The sequence below is a fragment of the Periophthalmus magnuspinnatus genome, chromosome 11 (assembly GCF_009829125.3).
Source record: "Periophthalmus magnuspinnatus isolate fPerMag1 chromosome 11, fPerMag1.2.pri, whole genome shotgun sequence".
NCBI classification, from domain to species: domain Eukaryota; kingdom Metazoa; phylum Chordata; class Actinopteri; order Gobiiformes; family Gobiidae; genus Periophthalmus; species Periophthalmus magnuspinnatus.
Window position 1 is genome coordinate 24,584,923 of NC_047136.2, and position 9,995 is coordinate 24,594,917.

Consider the following 9,995-nt stretch of genomic DNA (forward strand, 5'->3'; position numbering starts at 1 on the left):
GCAGCGCGAGGCTCATACGAGGAGCGGAGGACAACTTTGGTTAAAATAAGATAGATGTGTGGAAGAATGGAGACTATAAAGCCGGGAAAGTGAGAGTAAAGTGTTGCGTAAAAGTGATAGCGGGAGATTTACGCGCAGCTTGGTGAGGTTCTCCCCAATAAGCGCAGGATTTATGAGAGAACACCTTCAACCTGACGCACACAGCAGCGGAATTAGAGGAACTGTATGTAGATTGTACATCTTTACGTTATAAAATAGTACTGTGATCACAACTGAAGTATTGTTCGTGCCTTAAACTGCAGATAAGACACATGCAAGTTGTTCTCATTGTTAGTTTATGGACAGGGCTCATGTGAAAGAACCTTAGAACCTCCAGAATTCACTCACTGAGCTGCAAAGGCTGCACTAGCACTGATTCATGATGGTCTGCAGGTACTGGGGTTTAAATGGGGGGGTGACAATTCAGATGAGAGAGATTGTATAAAGCAAAATTGATTTATTGAGCTTTCTACCATGTTACAATGTTCCCTCATCAAAAACACGCATGGAAAAATTTAGATGTCATCCATAAATATTTGAATAATTTTGCGATCTCTCCTAGGGAGCGAAGGGAGAGGGGTGTCAGAAATGAAAGCGAAACTTATAAAACGTTAATATGCTGTTTTTTGGCGAATATAGCGTTTTCAAAAGCTAAAAAAGGAAACATGGTGATGTAAATATGTTATGTGTTAGAAGTTAAAACCACATGGAAGTACAATACAACTCTTTAAACTAAGTGGATTTCAGCATTTAAACTACCAACCAAAACATCAAATTGTAACATAAACAACTTGGTCACTGAGTCCAATGTTTTGTAATTAAGAATAAATCAGAATTACAGTTATCAGTAAAAGCTGTATTTGTATTTTACCTACAGACATAGTTTAAAATCTAAATCTTCCTTACAGTTAATTTAAAGTGTTTTCCATGCACTGATCAAGCAGATATAGATGACAAAATTCTTAAAATATTGAGGGCAGTGTTGATTTGGAGCAGTCCGTGTTAGATTAGACATGTGAGATTAGATCAGCTCCTAATGCAGTACATGGGTGTGTTCACTGTCCTACCCAGAGGTGGCGCTCTTATTCGCCGTTAGCCAAGCCAGAGTTTTGAGCACTGCCACTCGCAAATGTAGTAAAGTCAAAGTAAAAAAGTATCCACCGTAAAATGTACTTACGTAAAGTATCGATACCTAAAAATTCGACTTAAATACAGTACTTGACAACTTGTACTGTGTTACGTTCCACTACTGCTATCTGTGTATCTGTCTGTGGCTGCGAGGGCCGTCCAGAGGTGGTAGAGTAGCCAAAAATGGTGCTCAAGTAAGAGTAATGTTACTTCAAAATAATATTACTTAAGCTGTACAAGTACTTCAAGAAATTAGTCAAGTAAAAATGTATTTGGCAAAACTATGACTCAAGTAAAAGTAACTTAAACAGTAATTGCCAGGACATAATATCTGATTTGTAAGTTAATATAAAGGACAAAACATGAAATAATTCCTCAAGTCTGGTATTTTCAACAGACAGACACAAAAATTAGACAAAAAATCGTATCTAAAGGAGTGGTGCATGAAACACAAATGTTCAAATCATTTCACATTGATTCATAAAGATTTTGTCACTTGTAGAGTTACTCACAGTGAGAAGAGGAACCAAAACTTTTACTGCTGGAAAAGTACTAGACATCTGCATTCCTACGTATTTTCCTTTTTGTCTGTTTGAATCTTCACTGTTGAAACTCCTTCTCATAAACACTTCTGTATTATTATTGTCAGATCGCTGTGGAGCTGCAGAGGTCACTGTGGAGCTTATGACCGGTCTACTGCTGGAAAAGAGGAAGAAGATCCCACCCCCCGTCCTCCCGTTTAACCCTGTTTAACACTATTCATGTGCAAAAGGCCAGCACCTCATCACATGCACTATATTTTTACAGACTGGGGTGGTCTGAGCTGGAGGACGAGGAGGCAAAAGCATTTCTGAGTCTTCAAGTGTCAGCTTCGTCCTTTGACTTTTACCTCACTGACTCCAAACTAATCGTGAAAACATGAGACCTGTTGGGTTCTACTGCATCACCTACGCTGGCATTTATTTATTATATTAACAGATCTACTATGCACTGTCCTCCTTTGTATCAGCACATTTCTCCTGTGTTGGCCCCTCTGCCCTGGCTTCCTCTCAGCTTCAGGGTTGATTTTAAGATGATGGTTTTTAGATGTTTCCATGAGTTGGTCCCTCCCTGTCTCTCTGAGCTTCTGTCTGTCCATGTTCCCAGTAGAACTTTGAGATCAGCACTGGATGATTTTGGATGTTCCAAGGTCCCGACTAAAAGCTAGAGGGGACTTTTACTGTAGCTGGTCTTCCTCTGTGTATTAGACCAGCCCAATCTTTAAATATTTTTACATCTTTGCCGAAAACTCATTTGTTTGCAGTGGTTTTGAACTCGAGCTGAGCAGGACTTTAGTTTTATATGATTGCATTGCATTACGTTGCCTTTGTACAGCAGCTGTGGTTGTTCTTAAATGTTCTTTCACTTGACTTGACTCAATAATGATTTTAATTTGAAAGGCCATCATGTATGAAGTGTATCTATAACGGACTACTTCAAAACCTGCCAGAATACCTCACGTTCATGTTACTTTTTAAAGGGTACAAACGAGTGGGTGAGAGAGTTGCAGATTGGGTGATTATTTATGTTTTGATTTGTGTGATTTTAATGTATTTCTTATTCTGTAAAGCACTTTGAATTACCTTGTGTACGAATTGTGCTGTACAAATAAACTTGCCTCGCCTTGCCTTACTTGGAACATTTAATACCAGATCACATGACTGCATAAGGCTAAGAACGAGCTGCACCAAAATTGAAACAGGAGAGAGGCTTTTATGTGTTTTGATTCACAAAAATGGAAAACACTCCAAGGAAAAGCAAAACAGGACACTTTGGTGACGCAATCGTTATTTAATAATCTGGTAGCACGCTTTAATACACACACCTGCTCCTAGTTTTTATGTTTAATATGGACTTGTCTACTCGTTTGTATTGTATTTTAAACAGGGCGCCCATGAAAAAGAGAGTCCAAGTGCTCTCATTGGGTTCTCCTGCATACATATAGTAAGAAAGAAAGGGACTGACTTTTGTTTGATCATCCTGTAGCCAGTCCCTCTAGATTGGGATGTTCACAGTTCATACATAGTTTCCAAAGTACTGCACAAATTTTGTATATTCACACCACAACTTATTTCATAGAACAATAGCGTTCGTGCATTATAATGTATAGTTCTAGTGTGTGTACATTTTTTGCATAATGACTTTTACCATCTGCTCCTGTAATTTATGTGCACAAACATCGCTCCGAAACCAAAACCTCTTCTATCTGTTCCACGCTGAAACGAGCTTCATACCGATGCGATGGAGAAATTATTTGTAATAATTTTTCATATATTAATTTTAAATGTTGATTATTTAAAATGGCTGTCCATGTCTTTTGTTGCATCTCTTATATGAATAAACACATGGATTCACATATTTTTCAACCATATACATAAACATATATATAGCTGTCATCAAAAAACATTTATTAGTGATGTATTTCATTAGGTTGTGTTTGTACTTTAGCAAATTACAACATTTCTTTTCGTATTTATGGAATTATTTCTAATACGACCATTTCACCACTTCAGTTCATTCACAGTAACAAGCAAAAGACGTTTCTGAAATACATTTTGGAATGAAATGGCTGAAGAAAAAACCTTGTATTGAAACATGCTTTACAATAGAGTATACATTAACTCCATATATGCTAAGCTCCTTCTGAAGCCACAGCTGCCCTGGGGTAGACTGACAAAAGCGAGACTGCTCCAACAGCAGCTCCAGCCACCAACAAAAGTCACACACACACCACATTCACACTGGGCAATGTGGGTGAAACGTGTTGCCTAAGGACACAACAACAGTGTGCAGTGGTCCAGCACAGGAGACACATGAGCTCAGCTATTCCATCTTTAAAATTGGTTTTATGTCGAGAGAGGAGCCAAATAAATGTGCTATACAAAGGTAGAATAATATGATGGCAGAGAGCGGCTCCATGTGTAAATAAAATTACCAAAATAACCTGAATTTATGTGTTAAGAAACTGATACAAAATGATGTGATAAGAAAAGGTGATATAAAAAAGGAAGTATGGCAACACTGGAGGATCAGTCCACCTTTGCATAATATTTATACATTTATGATTCTGTTGTCATGAGCGTTCTCTCCTGTTTTACCATCAAACTGTCATGTAATAGTATCACGTAATGTCCATGCTAAAATGCCATACTGCTGATTTTATATTTAGAATAAAGAGTACTATCCATAAAATGGTGGAAGGTAACAAAATACAAGTAGTAAAGTTCTGTACTTAAGTCAAATTTACAGTGGATACTTTTTACTTTTACTTCACTACATTTGAGAGCAGGTATAAATAAGAAATGGATTTGTAATGCTACTGCCTCATTTTTGAATCAATATCACTACATTTAACATTTTAACAAATGAACAACACATTATCAAAATCTGTGTGAAAGGCTTACATTTTTAAACAGATCCTTTAAGATGATTTTTATGTGATACTTTCACTTTGACTTGAATATCTTTTTGCCTCTGGATCTGCGCTTTTGCAGTAACTAAACTGAGTACTTCATCTACTATCACGTATAATAAACCTGGCCAAAGCTATCGGGACTGATTGAAACTCTAGTATAGAATAACTAAGTAGTACAGGCCCAGTCACAGGCCATAGCAGTGTTACATACTCATCACATACACATGACATACACATGACATACACATGACATACACATGACATACACATCACAAACACATCACATACACATGACATACACATCACAAACACATGACATACACATGACATACACATGACATACACATGACATACACATCACAAACACATCACATACACATGACATACACATCACAAACACATGACATACACATGACATACACATGACATACACATCACATACACATCACAAACACATCACATACACATGACATACACATGACATACACATCACATACACATCACATACACATCACAAACACATCACATACACATCACATACACATCACATACACATGACATACACATAACATACACATCACATACACATCACAAACACATCACAAACACATGACATACACATCACAAACACATGACATACACATCACATACACATCACATACACATCACAAACACATCACATACACATCACATACACATCACATACACATGACATACACATAACATACACATCACATACACATCACAAACACATCACAAACACATGACATACACATCACAAACACATGACATACACATCACATACACATCACAAACACATCACATACACATCACATACACATGACATACACATCACATACACATCACATACACATCACAAACACATCACATACACATCACATACACATCACATACACATCACATACAGATCACATACACATGACATACACATCACATACACATCACAAACACATCACATACACATCACATACACATCACATACAGATCACATACACATCACATACACATCACATACAGATCAAATACTTATCACGTCACATCACATTTAGCTCTTGTGTCCTCGGATGCTCCACTCACAGGAAGGTGCTGCCCTGACACACACAGACTCATGTGAGCCACACACAGGTGCAATGTTCATGTGCCTCCAGGGGACATTATATGTGTATTTATGAGTTTAGACTATTCGGTTCACTAAAACATGCTAAATATAATATTTAAGGTTTTGGGGAGAAAAAAAAGTCGTTTGTGTTTTGATGACATACAGTACATAGCACAATTGCCACTTCACTGGTGTAAAACATAAAAACCAGTCATGCCATAGTCTCTTACACACTGCTGCGGCGACAGTAGCTCAGCGTACAGGGACGAGGTGCAGCGGCTGTCGGGGTGGTGTAAGGAGAATAACCTGCTCCTTAACACCAAAAAAACAAAGGGCCAACACATTCTTGGGGACACCTCACACCCCGGGCACTCTCTGTTTGAACTGTTACCATCGGGTCGGAGATACAGATCGATCAGAGCAAGGACAAATAGGTTGAAGGACAGTTTTGATCATAACCACACTTAATAAACATACCCGCACTTACTAAATATATGTATATATTTATTATTTGTATGAGATTGTGTAATAAGTGGGATGTATGTATGAGGGTGGTTTGTTTCCTTAGCACCTTAAACTGCTCGACACTTTTTAAATTTCGTGGTACATGTGGCATGTTGCAGTGACAATAAAGACATATTCTATTCTATATTCTATTCTATTCTCTCACAGATTAATGCTGCTTTTGTGTCCTTGGGCAAGACACTTAACCCGCCTCACCCTCAGTGTCTGCGTACACTGGTGTGTGTGAATGGGTGAGTGGTTCCTTGATCTAAAGTGCTTTGAGTACCTTGAAAACAGAAAAGCGCTACATACATGTGACTTTTTCCCATTTAAGTTGTCTTTTGTATCAGAAATAAGCAAAAATTATTTCCATTTGATTAGAAATTCACTTTTTTTCACTTTTTTTTTTTGCATTAACTCTCTTCACCATAGTTACAACTTTAACGTAACTAAACCCACACATGAGCTCTACAAAACCAGTGGGTGAAGAAAACAAGGCCCCATACATCTAAACATAGACCCTATATGAGCTGTAAACATGTACACACACAAGCGCACCAGGCCATCTCATTAGTGTACACTACAGTACAGTACATGCATTTTCCTAACACTACAGAGGATCAGACAGGATTAGAATCATAGCTCACATCTGGACACGACTGTACAGCACGCATTGTAGGTTGTAGGAAAAAAAAATACAAAACAATACATAAAAAGATTGACAGATTAAAGTGAAGCGAGTATTATACATTTATGAGGGGACATACAGTACAGAGGTGTTCAGTGAGAACTCTGACAAGTGGTGATTGTGGCAAGAGGAGATGGACAGGCTGAGGCGGGTAATGATTGTACTGCTGCAGTGAAGATGGGAAGAAAAGTTTTAGATGAAACAGCAAGATTAAAGAAGACATACTAATGTTTTTGTGTATTAAGTATCAAATTATAAGTTATTTCACATAGTCACATTTTGGTAAATCACAATATTGATTTAAAAAAGCTTTTATAGAAACAAAACTGCAGAACAGACACTCAATTCTTTATAGTGGCATTTTCATAGTAAGCAGCAGATTTAAATTAACTTTTTTTAAATACGAATAATTAAAAAGGGCTTTCTACCATTTTGAAAACTATCACACGATGTTTGGAATAATTGCAAAGTACAGAGAAGTAGGCGGGGACAGGTGAAAACAGAAATATTCATAGCTGTCAAGCCTCAAATGCAGTACAATATTACTCAAACATGCATGAATCAAACTGAAATACAACTCAGAGTAAGCGAATGATGAAGGAATAAGTAGATTTTTAACAATATATCTCCTTTAAGTTGAGAAAAAAAGTGCATTTATATAAATTCCTTGATACCTGAAAGTAGAAGTTTTCATTCTTTTTATATAAATCCTTTTAAAATACTATATTTGGTGAATTATTGATTGTTTGTTTGTCTGTCCTATTACATTAATGTCAAATTACAAATCAGATGTTACGTCCAGACAATTACTTTACACCATTCCTTGATTTCTCGAACTACTACTTTTACACGTCTACTTTTTTGAAGCGACAGTACTCTTACTTGACTACACTGTTTTGCTTCTCCACCCACCAATAAGACCATTATTCTGTCCTCCATGGATGATATTGGCCCTCGTTGACACACACTTTCCCCATGAGCGATGAGGGGACACGGGCTGGACAGGGGACGCGGCAGGTATACCCACTGAGCCTCATGAATTTTGCACAGAGCCCAGAGCGGAGAAACTCAAGCCTGCATGGACCCCCCCTACACACACACACACACATGCCACGCAGCTGACCCCCAACAGCGGCCCCAATGTAACCGAAGACCCATCCACTCCTCTCACGGTAATACATCCAGCTCCAAAATCCACCTGTAATTAGGAGGTGATAATGAAGCCGTCCATCAAGATAAGCCGCTTTCTGGCATCATTGCTTTGCCGTACTCCAGATCCCCCCCCCCCCCCCCCTGCAGGGCCCCCGCTGCTACGACCCAACAGGCTGTGACAGTGCATGGACAAGCTGATCATTTAATAAGGCCGGGTAGAGGTAGACAGCTCCCCCAGACGCACACACACAGGCTGGGTAGGTTCGTGTAACTCGGGCCCCACGCGTCCTGAAAGCCGAGGATGGAATATACTTAGAACTAGACTGGCTGTCAGAATGAAACACTGTTTTGCACTGGTGAAATTCCACAGAGAATTCTATGCTGAATTCTGCATGAAACTGACTAATATTTATTGTGAAATTTTGTTAAAAATAAAAAGTTATACCTTCTCAGTCTAGTTGATTCTTAAATGTTGTTGTTTCTGATTTGCTTATTTTAGTAGCACTTTGTCATTTACAGGTGCGGTGCATTTTTTTCTAGCAGATATTTTCCACAGTATGGCATTAAACTTCTAAGTTACATGCCAGATCTACTGCGAGGTGACACCATTCACAGCAAGAACACACTTTTTCCAAGGTATTTGTAGAAAAAAATAAAATAAAAAATCATACTGGAACATTCAAGTCAACAGTACATGTTGTATTAGTAAAGGTGAAGGTGCACTTTATTGTCCTCATAGGAACATTTGTCCTCTGCATTTGACCCATCTTTCAATGCTGCTGGGACAACCTGTCCAGAGGGCGACAGGGACCCAATTCCAGATCTTGAGATAGTCTTGGTCACGACAACCTTTAGCTGGAGGATTTCATGTGTTGTGCATGTTTTGGGTTGATGAGAGAAACCAGAACAAACCCACCCAGACACAGGGAGAACATGCAAACTCCTGCTGTGAGGCGTGAGTAGCCACTCATATGTGCCTCAGAACAAGACACTTCACCACAATAACTTTAGTTGTATAGTGTGTGCAACAAGAAGGGCATCTGGTTTAAGAAACAAATCACCATGATGTAACAGCTGGTACATAGAGTGCTCCTCTTCCAAAGGAAACTCAAAGGATTTCATTTGTGTTACTTGTATTGTATCACATACATACACTGTATCACATACATACACTGTATCACATACATACACACATTCTGTGTATATACAGTTGCTATATAAAAATGAAAGCATGTCTTACATTTGTTGCATTCTTTGGAGAAAAGCATTTTCCCAGAAGCTCCTTCTGAGTACTTTGTTGTTATGTGTGGGTTCAAATGAAGGCCATTTATTTTAAAGGTCATTTAAGGTAACAATAAACAATTTAAAATCTAATGTATCTTTCAGACAAAGTATAAGACAGTGACTGGGGCATGCAGCCAAAGGTCGTGACATTTCGACCACGTTAAAATGTTGTCATCAAAAATATGAGTTATGGTTTGTTTTGTTTACAGCAGCTTTTCTGTGAACTCAAATATCACAAGTCCACCAAAAATATGTTCTTTTTAAAAGACGTTGGAACGATGCCTGTTAGGATTCAAGTTGCACAAAATGACTGTTTACTCTTGATTATAAGACTGCCCTGAAAGTTTGATATTTTTATTAGTAAAAAACACTTTTAGGTTACATAATATATTCAATATTCAAACTTTCTATCTCCAAAATTGTGATATTTCACAACTCTTAGTCCAGTCCACCACAAGCTTTGAGCTGACCATTCACAACAAATCTATGTAACACAATCTATGCAACACATGTTGTGTATTTTTCATACAAAGGGATATTAGTCTGGTCCTCACACCCTCCGTCACGTCTTGACCCAGGCTCAAACAAATCCATCCAATCAGATGTGAATACAAAGGAGCTCATTG